The sequence below is a fragment of the Cupressus sempervirens genome, chromosome 4 (genome assembly GCF_028749045.1).
Source record: "Cupressus sempervirens isolate cs-2001-9-10 chromosome 4, ASM2874904v1, whole genome shotgun sequence".
Classification (NCBI taxonomy): domain Eukaryota; kingdom Viridiplantae; phylum Streptophyta; class Pinopsida; order Cupressales; family Cupressaceae; genus Cupressus; species Cupressus sempervirens.
In genome coordinates this window covers 336,196,410-336,217,434 of record NC_143121.1, presented here as the reverse complement: position 1 = coordinate 336,217,434, position 21,025 = coordinate 336,196,410, and the positions used below count along the sequence as shown (strand labels likewise).

Genomic DNA, 21,025 nt, shown 5'->3' with positions numbered 1-21,025 from the left:
CAAATGATTTTTGGAAGAGACATGTCCTTTCTAAGGACATGTCCCTTGACTCCTATACTTATAGAGGGTAAGGATGAAGTCTAAGTACACACAAGAAAAAATACAAGTCTGCTCCTTAGTCATTACTGCCCTCATTCGAATTGCAGAAGTAAAAGGCAGAATTCTGAGTCACATCTCTAATCCAATTAAAAGCTATAATTTGAAGTTATTCACAGCAAGCTATTAAGAGAAAGAAGGTAGATTCCAGTCTATATTCAGTCCCAAGGATATTTACAGAAACTTTACATGGTATCAGAGCTCTGGTAGTCGAACCTAGGCTCTGCAAAATTCAGTAATTAGACTTTATATATATTAGCAACTATCTTCTATTTTCAATGTCATACACAATCATACCCGAGGACAAGTTTGATGGGAAAGAACACTTTGATGCTTGGAAATTCAGAATCATGATGATTCTTGAAGAGAATGATGTAAAACAATTTGTTGATAAAACATCCAAACAACTGTTAGTTGAACCTCATAAATCCATCTGGAGCAAAGGAAATAGGAAAGCAATTCAGATCATATTAGATGAAGTAAAGAATGACATTGTACCTATGCTAACTAAACATCAAATTGCATTTGATATGATGAATGCATTTTGAAATGCATGAGGTCAACAATGCAACTAGGGTTCTAGCACTGAAAAGGCAACTAAATCACATTCAGATAAAGAAAGGAGAATCAATGAATTCTTACTCCCTAAGGGTTGCCGGCATTAGAGATGAACTGTCAAATATAGGAACCATTATTAATGACACAAAATTAACACTAATGGCTATAGATGGATTACCAGATTCATGGGAGGCTTTTGCACAAGGAATAAGTGCCAGAGATAATATTCCTGACTTCAACAGACTTAAAGAACAATTGTCTTGAAGAAGAATCCCGAAAATTAAGGAAAGGAGGGAAACTGAAAACAGAAGATGAAGAACTTCATGTTCTTAATACAAACTCCTATAAGGGCAAGAAGAAGCATTTCAAGAAGAAAAAGGGAAATCAAAAGAATGGAAAACCCAAGAAAGATCTATCCAAAATAAAGTGTTTCAAATGTGAAAAGTTTGGACACTACAAATCTAATTTGTTAGAGAATTCTAAACAACAAGCAAACTGTACAAATGTTACTAGGGAAGAAGATACCTATGATCCTGAGAATCATGTATTGTACTCATCACTATCAAATGAAATTTCAAGTAAAGCATGGGTAATTGATAGTGGATCTTCTAAACATATAACAGGATACAAAGAAGCACTAGACTCTATTTCAGAAAAGGTCAATGGCGAAGTTACCATTGGTGATAATTCAATGCATCTCGTCGAAGAAATTGGAAATTGTACCTTGAAACTAAAATTTGGAAATTCTCTTCTTCTCAAAGGTGTACTCTACGTACCAAGAATTAAAAGAAATCTAATCTCAATTATAGCACTTGAAGATGATGGGCATAATGATGCATTTTTTGGACGACAAAGTAATAACTTGGGCAAAGAACTCCTCAATCAAGAAGGCAAAGTTGATTGGTTAGAGAAAAGGATATTTGTATGATTTGAATTCAGAATCTAGTCGACCTATTCAAGCCTTAATTTATGAAGTTGAAGACAAATGAAATTTGGCACAAAAGATTAGGGCATCTAAACTTCAAAACTTTATCAACTATGGAGAAGATGGTTATTGGTTTACCTAAACTCAATAAAGACCACTCAAGCTTATGCAAAGGGTGCGCAATGGGTAAGAACACCAAAAGTCCATTTCATGATAGCACTAGAAAAACAAATAATGTTTTAGAATTAATTCATTCAGATTTATGTGGACCTATGTCTGTTCCTTCTCTTGGAGGATTCTGGTACTATATTTTGTTCATAGATGACTTCTTTAGGAAAACATGGATTTACTTCTTAAAATGCAAAGAATCAGAAGAAATCCTAAAGAGATTTAAAGAATTCAAAACATTAACTGAGAACTTATTAGGACATAAAAATAAAACTCTTAGAATTGATAACGGAGGGGAATATACCTCAGATTTGTTTAAAAGGTTTTGTAAAGGATCAAGAATTAAGAGGGAGTATACCATTCCTTATAATCCAGAACAAAACGGGTAGCAGAATGAAAGAATAGAACAATTATAGAAGCTGCTAGAGCTATGATATTTGATCAAAATCAAGAATATTATCTTTGGGCAGAAGCCTCTTGTACTGCAGTCTATATTCAAAACAGAAGCCTGCATTCTTACCTTAGAGATAAAACTCCTGAAGAAGTATTTACTAAGGTCAAACCTAATGTAAGTCATCTTAAGATTTTTGGTTGTCTTGTATATATGCATGTTCCAAAAGAAAAGAGAACTAAACTAGAATCCTCTGGGAAGAAAGGTATTTTTGTAGGGTTTAGTGAAACATCTAAGACATATAGGATTTTCGTACCTGGACAGAAAAGTATTGAACTTAGTACGGATGTAATTTTTGAAGAAAATCTAGCATTCAAAAACGCACTAAGTTTTGAAGAACCTTCTCCTTTGCTTAGTTTTGAAAGAAATAGTGAGTTTGTCTCAGAGGAAGAACTTAAAAGAAATTGAAGACGAAATTCTGTTGATGCAAGTTTTGTATCACTTACATAACATATTAGTAATTGGATATTCGATACGGAGTATCAAACCTAGAACTCCTTTCTTGAAAAGTTAATGCTCATGAGACATGAGTATAACTCCAATGTTCCTTACACTTGTGGATACTCGCTTAGTTTATCGATGTGATTTGTTGGTAATCACGTAGGCGGCCTTACACTATTCATTCGAGGATGACTTGGGCTTTGGTGGGATGATGGAGATGGTGGTTCGGTATGGGTGCTAGATGATGTTGATGGGAAAGTGATGGTGGTGGAGGGTGAATGGTTCTTACGACTGGTAACTTTCTAACTCTCTTCTTCTAAATTCTGAGTCCTAAATTGTTTGCTATCCTACTCTTACTCCTATGAATGAAAGACTAGCAAATGGACAGGGATCGAATCTAATGAAAGTTAATCAGCGGCTCCACCTCCATAGATGCAATGATTCAAAGGAAAATAAACTAGTTTACCACACAAGGCTTCCCAACAAGCTGCTGGGATGCTAGTGACCTAGTATTGATCCCTATCAAACATCTACTAATGCTATCATGCAACTATCCATCTACTTTACTCTTACTTAACTTGAAATGCAACCAATTTTAAAAGCTTGAAAAGAAATTTTACTCTAACTATTTGAAAGTAGAAACCATGCAATAATACCAAAGGCTCTTAATCACCATGCAAGTCACAACAATGAGAAAGAAATAGTGAATTTTGGCATTATCTTTGCAACAATTTTCTTCGACACTTTACAAATGAGAGCAAATGGCCTTATATAGAGGCCAAAATGTACAATTGACGGTGGAGATCAAAAGCGAAATTGAGGATCCAAATTGAATCTAAGAAACCGTAATTAGGGTTGCCACCCCATCAGCCAATGAGAAGCTGCCACCTCATCAATGGACCAATGAAAAAAGTGCAAAAAGTGGCAACCAATGAGAAGGCACCAAAATGGTGGCCAATCAGAAATAGACACTTGTCCCATCCTAGCAGAAAGAGAAATTGCCACTTGGGCTTACATCAAATGATCTTCTAATATAAATCTCTCTTTTTCTTTTATCTTTTTAGCCAAGGCAATGAACCTAGCTAGCCTTTCGTTGACTTCTTCCATGGGAGGACAAGGTGTGTGCTTTATCTTGAGCTCTGCCGATTTCATCACGTTGTTTGCTGCTTCTTGTGTCTTCTCATGAACCTTCTCATATTCTTTTGCAAATCCGATAAAGGCATTGAGGGAGGAAAGGGTGCCCAAATGTTTCTTCTTGATAGTAGCCTTTCCTAGCTCATCCAATCTTGATCCAAATCTTGTCTCATTGATATCTTCTCTGATATCTTCAAAATCAAGTGCCATCTCGACATCGCTCATCATGGTTGAAATGGAAGTGTCGACGCTTGGGCTGTGCTGTGCAACCGCTTTCTGTATCTCCTTTTTTTGCCAAGGGGGATTGTCCTTCCTTTAGTCTGTCCTTTACCCGTATCATGTCTATTGTACCAATATTAGTGTCGGTTGTTCGCTTCATTTTCGAGAAGAAAGGTGTTTTGGGCATTATATCCTCTTTGTCTTTCTTAGTGTTTGTCCACTTAGGATTCTTGCTTGTACTAACATCCTCCATCTCGTCGCCCTATTACGGGATGGTAAAGTGGTGGACAATTAGACAAGCAGAACCAAGGGAGGCAATCTTTAGACTAGAATGAAAGAAGGAAGTCAGCTTAAAGATCCCTTTCAACTCTAAATGATTAAAAGTCACCTCTACCAATAGCCAGATCTTGACTCTTTTGGAATTTAGGATCAGACCTTGAGAATTTCAAATCCTCTTGCAAATCAGAAATTTAAACACTTGAAATTGTCCACCATTTGTCCACAAAAATCATACTTTCCTCATGTATCTCCTTTGAAATAAAGTCGCCTAAGTCTGATGTGAAAAATACAATCCCCAAATGGAGAAAATCAGACCTCCATCATAGATCGCCTGTGGCACAAAAATCAGTTCTGTCCTCAAAAAATGCTAAGAGCAGAAAATTTTGCCTTCAAATCAATTTGCCTGAGCATGGGAAGTCCAATTTACCCTCCAAAGTCACCCAGGGCATAAATCGCAGCCCTAATAGAAGGAGAAAAATCACTAAATAATGCAAAAATCTGCCTCCAAAAGAAATTGCCAAGGACTGCAAATGCTTAATTGCAAGTAAAATTGCCCAAAAATGCAAAAAATTTGCCTCCCAAGAGAAATCGCTAAAGGAGGAGAAGAGCTGCTCCAGAGTAAAATTCGCCCAAAATGGACAGAGGATTGCTCTTGCTAAAATCGCCAACAACTTGAGGAGGAAAAGTGAGAAGTGAGGAGGAAATGGGAGAGAGGCCTCTTATACCCAACTTTCCTATTTGCTTCTAGCTGGCCGACTGGGACCCTGGGAGTAAGAAAAACAATAATTAATGCAAAATTATGGCCCACAATTAAATACTTAGCTAAATATTAACTTTGCCAAAATAAAAATTGCTTTTTTAAATTGCCAATTAGACCAAAATTGCAAAAAGAAATTAAATAATGCCTGGGGGTGTTAAATATTTCCATTCAATGAGGATTTAGTAATTAATACGTCATTAAAATTGGATTTTGGCTAACCAAAAGCCAATTTTCAATATTAAATTACCAATTTCATTAAAGGCAATGTTTTCAAGGCAATTTTAATCCATTAAAGCCAATTTTTGCAATTTTCCTCCAAATTGATTTTGCTATGCCATTTAAATTTTTTTGACAAAAATAAAATCACTTCTAGAGTCTAAAATCAATTTTTGCAATTTTGACTTCATTTCCTCAAAATTAATTTTTTCACCAAAAAAAAAAAAAATTTAGAATTTTTCAAAACTCAAGTCTAACAAAATTTCCCTTTTGAAAATTATTGAAATTTACACAGTTATATCCAAATTTTCAAAAAAAATCGTTTAAGTACAAATTTACAATTTTATCCTGCCAAGTGTTGCCTCTTAAAATTTTGTCTGGCCTAAGGATGAAATTGGTTGTTCTGGAAAATCAAGTTGAAATCGGGTGAAAATAGACCTAGCCCTCTCCCCTTTGGCTTTGAAGGTGTCTAAGACTCAAATTCTTAAAAAAATCAAAATTGTTGGACAATCCAAAAATTTGCCAAGGCAATTAAAAAAAGGGGGTCCCCAAAATTTTGGGGCGATGGTGTGAAAACCTTACAACAAATTCAAAATCTAAATCTTGAAGAAACTCAAAATTCAAAGAAAAGACCACTTTGGGCCATTAAAACAATACAGGAAGCACAAGACTTTGCTGCACTTTCAGGAACAGTTAGAGAAAGCAAAAGACCTAAAAGGTTCTCTAGTTATACAGCAAACATGAGTGATTTATCCAAAACAAAACCAATCAATCCTTCTGATGCTATTAAACATACATTTTGGAAAGAAGCTATGACAGAAAAATATCAATCTATTATGAAAAATGATATTTGGGAAATTGTTTTAAGACTTAAAGGAAAATCTGTTGTTTCTTGCAAGTGGATATTTAAAATAAAGCATGCTACTGATAGTAGCATTGAGAAGTATAAGGCTAGATTTGTAGCTAGAGGATTTTCTCAGAAAGAAGAGATTGATTATGAAGAAACCTTTGCTCCTGTTGCCAGATATACCTCCGTAAGAGTAGTGTTAGCAATTGTAGCATCGAAGGGATGGAAAGTACATCAGATAGATGTAAAAACAACATTCCTAAATGGAAAGATTATAGAAGAAGTATATTTGGAGCAACTTGAAGGATTTGAAACTCATGATCCTAACACTTTTGTTTGCAGGCTCAAGAAAGCTCCCTATGGGCTTAAATAGGCTCCTAGGGCCTGGTATGAAAGAATTGATAAGTATCTCATCGGCTTAGGATTCTCCAAGAATGAAGCCGATCCAAATTTATATTATAAAAGAGATTAAGATGATATGGTAATTCTGATACTATATGTTGATGATTTACTAATAACAGGTGATGATCATCTTATAGATCAGTGCAAGAAAGATCTAACTAGAGAATTCGAGATGAAAGACTAGAGAATTCTGACAGTATCATACTTAATCAAGGGAAGTATACATCAGACATTTTGAAGAGATTTGGAATGTGGAATTGCAAGTCTATGTCTTCTCCAATGGAGACTAATCTACATAAACTTAAAGAGACAGCAGCAAAATCACCTTCCATAGATTCTACTCCCTACAGACAGATGATTAGGTCCCTTATGTACTTAGTAAATATAAGACTGGATATTTGCTATGCTGTTAATGCCTTAAGCCATTTTATGTGTGAGCCAAAGGAGATTCATCTTGTTGCAGTTAAACACATTATGAGATACTTACAAGGCACTCTTAATTTTGGACTCAAATACAAGAAAGTTGGCTTAGATTTACATGGATTCACTGACTCAGATTGGGTGGAAGTGTTAAAGACAAGAAAAGTACTTCAGGATGTTTTTTCCGTTTAGGATCAACAATGATATCTTGGATATGCAGGAAGCAGTCTTTAGTAGCTCAAAGCTCCACAGAAGCCAAATACATTGCAATAGCAATGGCCTCTCGAGAAGCAGTTTGGCTAAGGAAGTTACTTGTGGGATTATTTGTTAAGCCATGAATCCTACAATTATTCATTGTGATAATCAGAGTTACATCAAGCTTTCAGTGAATCCAGTGTTTCATGACAAGTCTAAGCATATTGAAATTCCTTACCATCATGCGAGAGATATGGTAGATAGGAATTCTGTAAAATTAGAATACATTTGCACTGCAGATCAGACAACAAACATTCTCACCAAACCTCTATCTACAGTGAAGATAGAGCACTTCAAGAGAAGACTTGGTATGATTGAATTGTAATCCATTTGTATTCTTTAAATTATTAATAAAATAATTTTATTTGTCAGACTATTGACTGTTATGAGCTCCACCATTTGTATTCATTATTTAAGAGGTGACGATCTCTGAGATAATGAACACTTGTATAAAAGACATTATGAGAGATGACGATCTCTTAGATAATGTGCTGAATAATAGAGTTCTACTGTAAGATCTAGATGAGTTTAAGATCATATTGTGATGTTGACATTGCTATGTCAATGAGTCACAATTTGGATAAAGGAAGAATTTAATTATTCTCCAGGTTTATCTTGTATTCTGGTAAGTCTTAAATTCAAGATCATGTTGTGATATAGAAATGCCAGTATCTATGAGTCACAATTTGGATAAATGAAGAAATTATATTACTCTTCAAATTTATCCTGTACATTGTATTCTTTGCAATACTGTTATCACTAGTAGCAGTGATTTGTCATACTACAGGTGTAGTAATATGACATTGTATCATGTGTTCTATGATACCACATGCTAAGGAGATTCAGATAGATATAGAGTATCAATTCTTGCTTGTTCATCTTTATTGATGTTGCTAGATATGATATCTCTCAGTATGATTATCAAGTTAAGAGGGAGTGTTAAATCTGCAGCTTGTTAAGCATACTGATTTGATAACAGATCGATCAGATTTGATATAGCATGATAAGTAGATGACCAAGTCTTTGCATTATTCCTTCTTCAAAATCGACCTCTATCCTTAGGAGTTTGCATTAGTATTAATCTAACAACATTGTTTGTGTTTTTAATTAATATTTAATTATCCTTAGAAAGTCGTTGACTTCTAGAGGTTAGGCAAATAAATTTTGGAAGAGACATGTCCTTTCTAAGGACATGTCCCTTGACTCCTAATATAATAGAGGGTAAGGATGAAGTCCAAGTACACACAAGAAAAAATACAAGACTGCTGTTTAGTCATTACTGCCCTCATTCGAATTGCAGAAGTAAAAGGCAGAATTCTGAGTTACATCTCTAATCCAATTAAAAGCTATAATCTGAAGTTATTCACAACAAGCTATTAAGAGAAAGAAGGTAGATTCCAGTCTATATTCAGTCTAAGGATATTTGTAGAAACTTTACATAAATAATAAATAATATTTACACAAATAATAAATTGAAGTTGTTTATCGTACAGGGTAAACAGATACTTATCACATGTAGTACAAGAAGATATAACAAAGAACATATGTTTTATTCATATATGCAATATGCACTCCAAGCATAATGCTTACAATGACAATTATGATGATTATTATGATGTCTCAATAGTCCCTACGGACGATGTACATATACTTTCCCAAAGGGGTGACTCAATCGTCATGCGCCCTTTCGGACACAATTTTACCCGTTGGCTACAATATAGATTTTACTGACATCATCCCCCCCAAAAAGAAAAGTTATCTTTGGACGACAATTACAAAATTATTGAGATAGATTAACAGAATGGAATACATTAACTGTGACTAACTATAACAGGATAGATCTTTTTCTGCCATATCACATTCACATTCCTCTCGTGCCTGCACCAAACTGGTCTCCAAAAACACGTTGCATCTGTAGCCTCTGCTAACACAATACTGTCTCCCTAGCCAATCTGACCTTGATAGCCACCCGTGCTGCGTTCTCTGCTTTCAACTCCTGGGTACGTTGAGCCAAGTGTCGCTCTACTGCCTCCAACTGGATGGTCAACTCCTCCCAAGCTCTCTATGCATCCACTAAGACAGCCTCATGTCCAACACCTACTTCGAGTGCCTCAAAGCATAGCAGCCCTCTCGAATGGCTTGCTCTAGTGCTCTCTCCACTTCTAGCATACAAACACTCCATGTCTTTAGCAGCTCCATGTCTCATCAATTGGTCACACTTCCCAAGACCGATAACTGAACTGATTGGGGGTCTAGGGGGCAGCGGTGTCGAGGGGCAGCGCCCCCGTGGGGTCTTGGGGCAGAGTCTCGAGCGTGCTCCCTGTTGCGGTACAAGGTGGGGTCGAGTGGTAGCACCCCCGCCACCAAGACCAAATTAGCACCCTCAAATCCACACAGAAGTCTATGGAACACACCATTTTTGTGATTTTCTTGCGATCCCATACTCTTTATGCCAATTGCTTATATTTTCTTCACTACTTGTTTATGTCTTTCCCTTCGGTACCATACGCTATTTATTATGGACTGTTTTGATTTGTCGTCATTTTTTTTTGACCTCCTATCACTCCTGTGTCTGTACAGTGGTCGTCCTTTGTATCAATTTATACCGTACGACCGTGGAATGATGTTTTATAACTTCTCTGTGTTGACCATACGGTGTATGGCAACCTCCTCCCCTTCAAGTGATTTTGTATAGTGAACTTTTGCTAGTTGATGGCCGTACAGTGTCAATTTCTATCTGATAGCCATGCAGTGTATCATATACCTGCTCTGCAATCCGTATTGGTGATCGTACTCCATATCTGTACATTGCCTTCCTTGTTCGTACGAGATTCACTCCTCTCTTAATAGTTGTACGGTGTACGGTAGCCTTCCAGACCGTACAGTACTATAAACTCTCCTTTAGACCGACCTTTTCTTGTTATTGCTCGTTTGTACGGGTCGTACGACATTTGAGAACCCCATATGGTATGCTCACTCTTGGTTTATGCTCACCATACCAAGCCGTATGGTGGTCTTTCCATCTTGTCTTGCCTTCATGTTCGTACAGTATCAACTTCTCATGCTTCCCTTTGTCTGTATGGTGATCTCTTCTGGCTTCCTTTCCACCTTGTTTTTAGAAAGACCATATAATGCCAAATGCTTCTTATATATCTGTGTGGTATGCCTTTCCTTCTAGTGATGACCATATGGTATATTCTTCCCTCCAAGTGATGGCTGTATGGTATCATTTTCTTTCCATTTGTTGGCCATACGATACATTTTCCTTATCTTACTAATTGTACGATACTTTTCCCTGACTTTATCTCATTGTTCTATTAGCATGTTATGATTTTTCACTTTAGTATTTACTTGTTTACTTTCTCCTTAACGGTCATACTATGAAATTTTTTTACTTATACATTATTTACACTTATTTATTTTACATATATACATTATTTATTCTCTCAATTATTTGTTGGCGGAGGGGCATTGTTTCTTTCATTATAGATTTTCAACTTTGACCCATTCACTGCATGAGGCACTTCCTTCCCATCGAGCGTCCATAATTTTATTGCTCCGTTATTGCCCACTTCGCAGATTTTATATGTCTCGACCCACTTTATTTTAAATTTGCCTAGTCTGATCTCGTTGCACCCATTATACTTCAACACTAGTTGGCCTGGTTGAGATCTGTTCAACTACAAGTGCTTGTCATGCCATGCCTTATGCTTGTTCTGTGTAACTTCTGTGGCCCTTTGTGTTTGCAGTCGTCACTCATCAAGTTTATTTAAATTATATAGTCTTTCCCTCAGGCTTTCCATATCTCCTAGCTTGTTTTCGATTGTGATTTTTAAACTTGGTACCATAAATTTCGTCGGCTGCCACTCCTTGCTGTCAATAACTATATTCTTGATTCTAGAACCTTCACTCCGTACTGCTGAACTTTTTATTAAGCCCTTTCTCTTTGTTACGATGTGTTTTCCTTGCTGCTGACACCTTTCTACTAAATCCGTTGTGCGGTGTAACCTTTTCTTTCTGCACAGTCCATTCACTGTGTATCATACGGTGGAATCTTTCATTTTGCTGTGTTTGTACGGTATGTTCTTTCTCTAGTACTAGTCGTACAGTATGCTCTTTCGTTCATCTTTAGCTTTAACTGTCTTTCCTTCTTTCACTTCTCTGTATTCCTTCAGACATTCATTTTCCTCTCCTTTATTACCTTCATTGACCCTTAACATATTATAGCTCAGAAAGATCTCGTAGTCCTCCATTTGCCAATGGAGTAGGCCGTTCACCGAGTTCAGGTCATCATCGTTAGACCCTCCTTCCAATCTCAATATCCCTTCTTCATTAGGTTCCATTCTTTTCTTCCTCTCATCGTCCCCTCTGCCTTGGCCTTTGAAATTTGACGATGTTTCCTCCTCACCTACCATCTGTGTGTGTAAGTCGATTACAAATCTCCAGCCTCTGCCTTCCATATAGGGTATTTCGTTTCCAATCATGTTTCATCTTCGCCAGCACCAGCCAGCCCCGTCCAAGGATGGCGTCATACCCTTTTCATTTTAATGGAATGACCACGAAATCCAATAAGAATGGTTGTGTGTCGATAGTTACAGGCTGTGCCATTAGGGTCCCTAAAGGCTTGATTTTGTGTTGGTCGGTAGTGAGTAGTTGAAATGTAGGTGGCCACAACGTAGATTGTCCCAACTTTTCCATACATCCTCTGGTAGTACATTTACTCCTGACCCTCCGTCGACAATTGTGTTCGTGAGTACAGTTCCTGGGATACCCATCTCTACTACTGCCAGATGTCTTCTCGTAGTGAGTGCCAGTAGCATTGGGACTATTGCAGTTGCTCCGCTACCATCCTTTCCTGTCTCTTCCATTGCTTTTGGGAGTGGTGTCATGTTCAGTATCGCCATTTGCAACTGAGGCATTGTAAGGTGGTTAGTTAATTTCATAGGAACTTCCATTTGCATTACCTACCTTATAATATTTTGTTCTGCCAGGTTCCTCTTCGAAGTGCCGACAGTGTCTTTCGTTTGTGCTTTTTCAGCTTCCATTTGTTTTTCCAATTCTGTTCGTGCTTGCTGCAACCTTTTCTTTTCTTCCTTTGCATCTGGGTACATTGCCTTCTTTGCTTGCTTGCGAGTGATGGCTAGTGTGTCCTCCTCACATGTTCCGATGCCTTCTCCCCTTGGTTAGGGTATTTCGAATCCTTGTGGTCTCCCGGACCACACCATCTACATAATAGCTATGGCATTTCCTTTGTGGTATAGTCTCTGGTGAAGTGCCCCAAGAGATTGCACGCATGGCATTGTATCATTGGCCATTCACTCGAGTCGTACTGTATCCAACTTATGCCCACATTGTTGTTATTATTATTATTGTTACCGCCTTGTCCGCGCCAGTTATTGTTATGGTATCCTCCTGAGGTTGTGTCAATATTCGTGTTCGTTCCTGCTCTTGCGGTGGACACTTCCTGCGTCAGTAATACTTGCTGATGTCCCTTTGTCTTCATATTGAACGGGCATTCCTTGGTGGAATGTTTTGCAATTTGGCAGATATTGGAAAATTGTTTCTTCGGGCAGTAGCCCTTCGTGTGGCCTTCCTCCTTACACTTAGTACATCACAATTCCCCTTTCATTGAGTCTGGATTCTTCTTTAGATTGTTAAACTCCATCATTTGTAGCATATCCTTTTGCAATGCTCGAACTTTCTTGCTTGACTCCTCGTTGCTGCTACTGCTTCCACAAGACAAATCGTCTAAGTCTGACGATTTGTTTTTCTTCTTCTTGCTTGTTTTTCGCTCGCTGTTTAGATCCATCACCGATTATATGCATCTATGTACGATGCTGGAGGTACGATTTTTTTTTTCTTTTTCAGTGCTGGTCGTAGTCCCACAAACCATCATTTTTTCAATCCGTTGGTTGGTTAGCTTTCCATTTTCGCCACCAACTCTTTCAACCTTCTAGCATATACACGGATCGTTTCATTCTTTCCTTGTTTCGTACTGTATATTTCTGCTACAATTTTGTTATCGTCCCTTAGCAGTTGGAACTTTGCCACGAACTACTTCTTGACATCTGCCCATGTAGTTAATTTCTGTGGATCGGCATTCGAAAACCAATCAATTGCTACACCTCGTAGGGTCGGTGGAAACTGTCAAACCCAGTTATTTCGGTCCGTTACACCGTTTGCCGTCCATATTGTTTTGCATGTCTTATAGTGTTTGAGTGGATCTGCTGTCCCATCGCCATTGAACTTCGACAATTTTTCCTTTGGTCCTGCCATTGCTACTTTCTTTGGTACTTGCTGTGTACCCACGTTGTTTTGAGTACCAGTGTTGTTCTGCACACCCGTGTTGTTTTGAGTACCCGCTTTGTTCTGAGCACCCACGTTGTTCTACACAACCGTGTTACTACGGACAATCACCCTACTTTGGACAACCGCATTACCCAGTGTGAAGGGATCTTCTTCAAGCGAAGTTGTTCGATTCTCTGCTTATATCCATTCGTTGGGTGTATTAGGAATGAAGAGTTCACTCAATGCTCGTGCTCCTTCGACACTTCTAGCCGTGTGATTTACTTCCCTACTGTTCGGATTCTCTACCCTCGGCGCATACAAGTTAAGGAACTCCTCCCTTGTCTCTTCCACCATATTCAATCATTGTCGACTTTCTTCAAGCAATTCCTTGGCACTCCTCGGTCTACTAGGTGAATGTACTCCCTCCGTCTGTGCTCCACCCCCTCGGTGTCCATCGGTAAGCTGCTGAAACTTTTGTTTGTGCTCCGCCTGTTGTGCTAAAATTAATACTTCCATTGCTGTGTGTATCTCATCCTTATCTTTTATTGTATTCCTATCTTTATTAAGTAGATTCGGCATTAATCTTCATAACACTTCCTTGTTCCAGGTTCAACTGGCAACGATGCCAAATGTTTACCGTACAAGGTAAACGGATACTTATTGCATGTAGTACAGTAAGATATAACACAGAACAGAGGTTTTATTCATATACACAATATGCACTCCAAGTATAATGCTTACAATGACAATTATGATGATTATTATGATGTTTCAATAGTCCCTACGAACGATGTACATAAACTTTCCCGAAGGGGTGACTCAACCGTCACCCGCCCTTTCGGATATGATTCTACCTGTCGGCTACAATATATTGTATTAATTTCTGGGAAAGATTGTGTAAGAGTTTTTTCATCAACGTTTCAGATCATACTATATGATCCATCATCAGGATGCCAAAGAGTCAATGAGAGCAAAAATATGGAATGTAGACCTAAGAGTGGGGATAAAAAGAGGAAGGAGAGATGGAAAGGGCACAGAGAATAAGGAGACACAGAAGACGAAGAGAGTGAGAAGTATAGAAAAGAAACAAACAAGAGAAGGGGCAGTCAACAGAAAAGGATGAATGAGGCAACCAAGCAAGAAGAAGAGAGAAACAGAGGCAAATGTAACGAAATGACTCAAAGAGACGGAATAAAAATAAAAATACAGAGAGGACAACAATGGAGAAAGAATAAAAAAGAAGAAAGACTATAGATTTTACTGACAACAGAAGTTCTCAAACTTGGACCCAACCTTGACTCGGCAAGGGTAACTTGACTCATGAACCAGCTTGGACTCGGCCGTGACTTGACAAAGTGACAAAACTCTTGAAATTTCTATGAAGATTTACCCTTGCCTTCACCCTTTTGCTATCATTTATTGAAACTGAAAGGGCTGTCCCGGTTTAACTACCCGGACTTGGCAGGGCTGATCCAACTTCCGACTCGAGATACTCACCTGACTTGCAGAGAGTCTCGGAACTATGTAATAAATAATGATCATTGTTAAAGATATATTTTCTACATAGATGGCTACCTTACCATCAAATGACACTCGTTCCATGACGGGAGTGATTAAAAGAAAGAAATGACACATAACTAGTATCATTTATATCAAATTTAAAAGACTCGGACTTGACCTTGACTTGGCAAGGGTAAGTCGACTTGTGAACTGGCTCTGAACTGGCTTAGACTCGGCTATGACTCAACAAAGCGACAAAACCCTTGAAATTCTTATGAAGATTTATCCTTGCCTCCACCCTTTTGCTATCATATATTGAAACTGACAGGGCTGACCTGGATCGCCATACTAGACCTGGCATGACTGACCCGACTTGCAGACTCGGGATACTCACCCGACTTGCGGAGAGTCTTGGAACTATGATTAAATAATATGCAATAATTGATAAACATCAACTATCTTCTATTGCCGACTATAGTCGATGGTAAGGAGTCCATCAACTGTATTACTACACATGAGACTAGTTATAGTTGATAATAATTAATTAGCGCTACGCTGACAAATAACAGTCAATGATAATTGATATTGGGAACAACTAATTTGAATGAACTGTCAGCAATATGGAAAGTATGGTCATGACTCTTATAATGTATAAGCATGGGTTAGATAATATTCAATGAAAACTCAGAGGAATTTGAAAATGGATTACAAAAGAAAAATGCTTGACACCCTTTGAGATATCACAGCCAGTATTAGGTACTTGCCATTCACATATTAATAAAGACAGCTAGTTACTACGGAGGCAATGTTTACTACTGTAAGTATATCTGCATTCTATTACTTCTTTAGCATAACACTGAATAGGAAAGGAACAAGAATATAAATTGAACCAAACAATAGGAAAATAATAAGAAAAAGGAAATCATTGAGACTCAGAGCTGTCAATACACTCACAATATATGAGACATTGAGACTCAGCGCAGTTGATTAGGCTACAGATTAATACACATATTGAACAAGAATCAATCAGATATAAGTACCATTCACAGGCAAATTATATTTATAACAATCAGTTTTAGGTATGTACACTGACTGGAAATTATTATTTAATGGTCAACACTAATTAATGAATACAGTAGAATATGAATGCTTAAGACTTATTATCATTTTTATTTAAGGAGGGTGGAGGCTAGTGTAAATTCCAGCCAATTGGTTATTCCCAAAATAGGGTGGGGATCAGCGACCTCGAGCGCCTTGCGAGCATTGTCTCAAGAAATGCTTTAAGGGCTTGGATCTGTAAACTATGAGGCAAAGCCTATAGAGAATTGGTGTCTAAGCAACCCGATTACATCCAAAACATACTTCATGAACTAAAATAATAATAAGGCTAGCATAAACTTAATAACATGAATAATAAGACCTCTATTCTATCAATAAACTTATAAATAGTTTCTTTACTTGCAGAAATTAAATACATCCTATTAAAACTTGGACAAATCTAGGATTGACTGGTCTAAGCTTATCGGGGGACATTACAAATATCTTACAAACTAGACCAAAATGCAAAAAAACATAGTGTGCTTGTATAGTCAAATCTTGGCAAAAGGTTCTCAAAATGAACAGATATTGTTTGGAAAGCTTGGAATGGATTAGAAGCATCAAAACCATAGTAACATGCAGCACAAAATACTCCTGTACGAGATTTGTCTATGGAACCATGTGCATACTTTAATTGCACATTTTCTTTAATGCCTCCTTCAAAGTAGAAATATACACAAGGAAAACTTCATGAAAACTAGTTCCAAAATACTGCATAATTTGATCTCATTCCATGAGTCATCCAGAATTTGAGTCTTCACAGATCAAGGAATGAGGTATCCTCTATATATCTCCACATTCCTTATAGAAAACTCATGTTCAACCACCTTACTACATTCTTTATCATGTGGTCTACCAAGCAAATCTCTAACAAGAAGCTTGCTGCATTTGTCTGCATTATTTTTCACCTTTTCATGCAAACATATAAGTCGTCTATGTGTAATGACCTCGCCTCTTAGGTTGATTGCAGCTTGATTCTTCTATGAAGACCTGCAATAATGGTCAGTAACTTAGTTCATTTCATTATATATACATAACTCAAAGAAAAACTGCATTCTAATCCCCAACTAGTTCCCACCTAATCTTTAGGGGGAACCCAAAATCAGGTTCCTAGTTCTTTGTGGCCAAGACTAGAATGTTCCCCAACTATTCACCATTTCATCTTGGTCCAACTCCACTAAGTTCTCTAGTTTAGCCAATAATGGCTTACCCATTCTATAGGTCTTGGAAAGAGATTCTATCTCTTGCCAAGCCTAATGGATACCCATTGATGTGTATCCCTCTATCACATATGGATATGTATTTTCGATTACCAATATATATATGGTCTCTAAGAGATTATCAAATCTCTCTGTAGATTCGAATTTGAAATCTTGATTAAGAATGCCCTCCACCAAGGATATCTTGGATTGTTTTGACATTCATTAGGAATGCCCTCCAAGCATAGCTTGGATCAGTTTTGACATTCATTAAGAATGCCCTCCACCAAGCGGCGCTTTGTTAATTTTATAACCTGATAATCACCAGGTCTGAGAGTGCAGATTGCACTATCTCTAAAATTATCTACGAATGGCTTGGTATTTATATTCTCCTCTAGGCGGCGACTTTTAGATTTGTTAATGTTACAAAGAAACTAACACATTTTGTTAGTTATTATTTAATATTAATTCATCTAGCAAATCGCCGGTTTTATGAGGAGATACAAAGCCGACCAAGTGAAGGGATATGCCCTTTATAGGGTGATGTCCTTTGGTCTGATATTTAGAGGATTGTGATGCAGTTTGAGGGACACAAAAATTATTAAGTCTGCTCCTTCAAGCATTTACATTCAGCAAATTATAAAGCAGAGATATTCTTATTCATTCAAGATCGAATATAGAGGATTGGACCTGCATTGAAGATAAGTGATAACTTCCTCAAACAATCTGAATATTCATATTATTTAGAAGACCTTTCTCAGCCATTCAAAACTGAACTAAAAGTCTGATTCAAAGAACAAAGAATTAGCATAACTTTACATGGTATTAGAGCCTAGTTATCAGATCTAGGGCTCTGCAAAATTCAGTTATCAAACTTCATAAATATTTAGTAGCTTTCTCCTATCTTCAATGGCATACACAATCAGACCCGAGGACAAATTTGATGGGAAAGAACACTTTGAAGCCTGAAAATTCAGAATTATGATGATTCTTGAAGAGAACGATGTAATACAATTCGTTGATGGAGCATCCAAACAACTCTCAGTTGAACCTCACAAATCTATATGGAGCAAAGGAAATAGAAAAGCTATTCAAATCATCTTGGAAGGAGTTAAAAATGATATTGTACCTATGCTTACAAAACATCAAACTGCCTTTGATATGATGAATGCATTACGAAATGCATATGAAGTAAATAATGCAACCAGGGTTCTTGCACTAAAAAGGCAACTAAATCACATTTAGATAAAGAAAGGAGATCGATAAATTTGTATTTCCTAAGAGTTGTCAATATTAGAGATGAACTATCAAGCATAGGAACCATCATTAGTGACATAGAATTAACACTTATGGCTATAGATGAATTGCCAGATTCATGGGAGACATTCGCACAAGGAATAAGTGCCAGAGATAAGCTTCTGGACTTTAACAGACTCAAGAATGATTGTCTTCAAGAGGAATCTAGAAAACTCAAGAAAGGAGGGAAACCAAAAGTAGAAGATGAAGAACTTCACGTTCTTAATACAAACTCCTATAAGGGCAAGAAGAAGCATTTCAAGAAGAAAAAGGGAAATCAAAAGAATGGAAAGCCCAAGAAAGATTTATCTTAGATAAAGTGTTTCAAATGTGAAAAAATTGGACACTATAGATCTAATTGTCTTGAAAATTCCAAACAACAGGCAAATTGTACAAATATCATTAGAGAAGAAGATACTTATGATCCTGAGAACTGTGTTTTGTATTCCTCTCTATCAAATGAAATTTCAAATAAAGCATGGGTAATCGATAGTGGTTTTTCTAGACATATAACGGGATACAAAGAAACTCTAGATTCTTTATCAGAGAAGGTTAACGGTGAAGTTACCATTGGTGATAATTCAGCACACTCCATTGAAGGAATTGGAAATTGTACTTTGAAACTAAAATCAAGAAATACTCTTCTTCTTAAAGGTGTACTCTATGTATCGGGGATTAAAAGAAACTTAATTTCAATTACAACACTTGAAGATGATGGACACAATGTTGGCAAAGTAGTAACTTGGGCTAAGAACACTTCCATCAAGAAAGCAAAGTTAATTGGTCAAAGAAAGGGATATTTGTATGAATTGAATACAGAATCTAGTCGATCCATTCAAGCCCTAGTTCACAAAGCTGAAGATTCAAATGAATATGGCACAGAAGATTAGGGCATCTAAATTTTAAAACTTTATCAACTATGGAAAAGATGGTTACTGGATTACCCAAATTAAATAAAGGCCACCCTAGTATTTGCAAAGGGTGTGCTCTAGGTAAAAGTACTAGAAGTCCCTTTCATTATAGTACTAGGAAAACAAATAATACACTAGAATTAATTCATTCAGATTTATGTGGACCTATGTTTGTTCCTTCTCTTGGATGATTCTGTTATTATATCTTGTTCATAGATGACTTCTCTAGGAAAACATGGATTTACTTTTTAAAATGCAAGGAATTAGAAGAAATCCTACAAAGATTTAAAGAATTCAAAGCATTAATTGAATTTTTTTCAAGACATCAAATTAAAACCCTTAGAACAGATAACAAAGGAGAATATACCTCAGACTTGTTTAAAAAGTTTTGTAAAGAATCGGGGATTAAGAGGGAGTACACTGTTCCTTATAACCCAAAACAAAACGGGGTAGCAAAAAGAAAGAATAGGACAATTATAGAAGCTGCTAGGGCTATGATTTTTGACCAAAATCTAGAATACTATCTTTGGGCAGAAGCCTCCTATATTGCTGTATATATTCAAAATAGAAGCCTTCACTCCTATCTTAAAGATAAAACCCTTGAAGAAGTATTTGCTAAAGTAAAACCCAATAGAAGTCATGTTAGAATTTATGGATGTCCTGTATATATCCATGTTCCAAAAGAAAAGAGAACCAAGTTAGAACCCTCTGGGAGGAAATGTATTTTTGTAGGGTATAGTGAAACTTCTAAAGCATATAGGATTTTCATACCTGGATAGAAAACTATTGAACTTAGCAGAGATGTAATCTTTGAAGAAGATCTTGCATTTAAAAGAGCCATAAATTTCGATGAACCTTCTCCTTTATCTAGTTCTGAAAGAAATAGTGAATCTGGATTCCAAAGGGAGAACTTAGAAGAGATCGAAGATGAAATCCAAAATGTGAACCTTGAAGAAAATTCAAAGAAAATACCACTTTGGGCCATAAAAACAGTTGAAGCAGCTCAAGACTTTATTGCACCTTTAGGAACAGTGAGAGAAAGCAAAAGGCCTAGAAGATTCTCTGGTTATACAACAAACATGAGTGATTTATCCAAAACAGAGCCAACCAATCTTTCTGATGCTATTAAACATTCAGCTTGGAAAGAAGCTATGATAGCAGAATACCAATCTATTATGAAAAATGATGTTTGAGAAATTGTTCCAAGACCTAAAGGAAAATTTGTTGTTTCTTCCAAGTGGATATTTAAAATAAAGCATGTTGCTGACGGTAGTATTGAGAAGTATAAAGCCAGATTTGTAGCCAGAGGATTTTCTTAGAAAGAAGGGATTGATTATGAAGAAACCTTTGCTCCTGTTGCCAGATATACCTTCATAAGAGCAGTCTTAGCAATTGCTGCATCAAAGGGATAGAAGGTACATTAGATGGATGTAAAAACAACATTCCTAAATGGAAAGATTTCAGAAGAAGTATATCTGGAGCAACCTGAAGGATTTGAAACTCATGATGCAAACACTTTTGTTTGCAAGCTCAAGAAAGCTCTGTATGGGCTTAAACAGGCT

General features: G+C 36.9%; 1 protein-coding gene across 1 annotated transcript in view; it reads left to right on the top strand.

The window, feature by feature from the left end:
* Positions 1–21,025, top strand: part of LOC149561393 (RNA polymerase II C-terminal domain phosphatase-like 1) — a 73,137-nt gene that overhangs the window by 14,161 nt on the left and 37,951 nt on the right. The gene's annotated exons all lie outside the window — the stretch shown is intronic.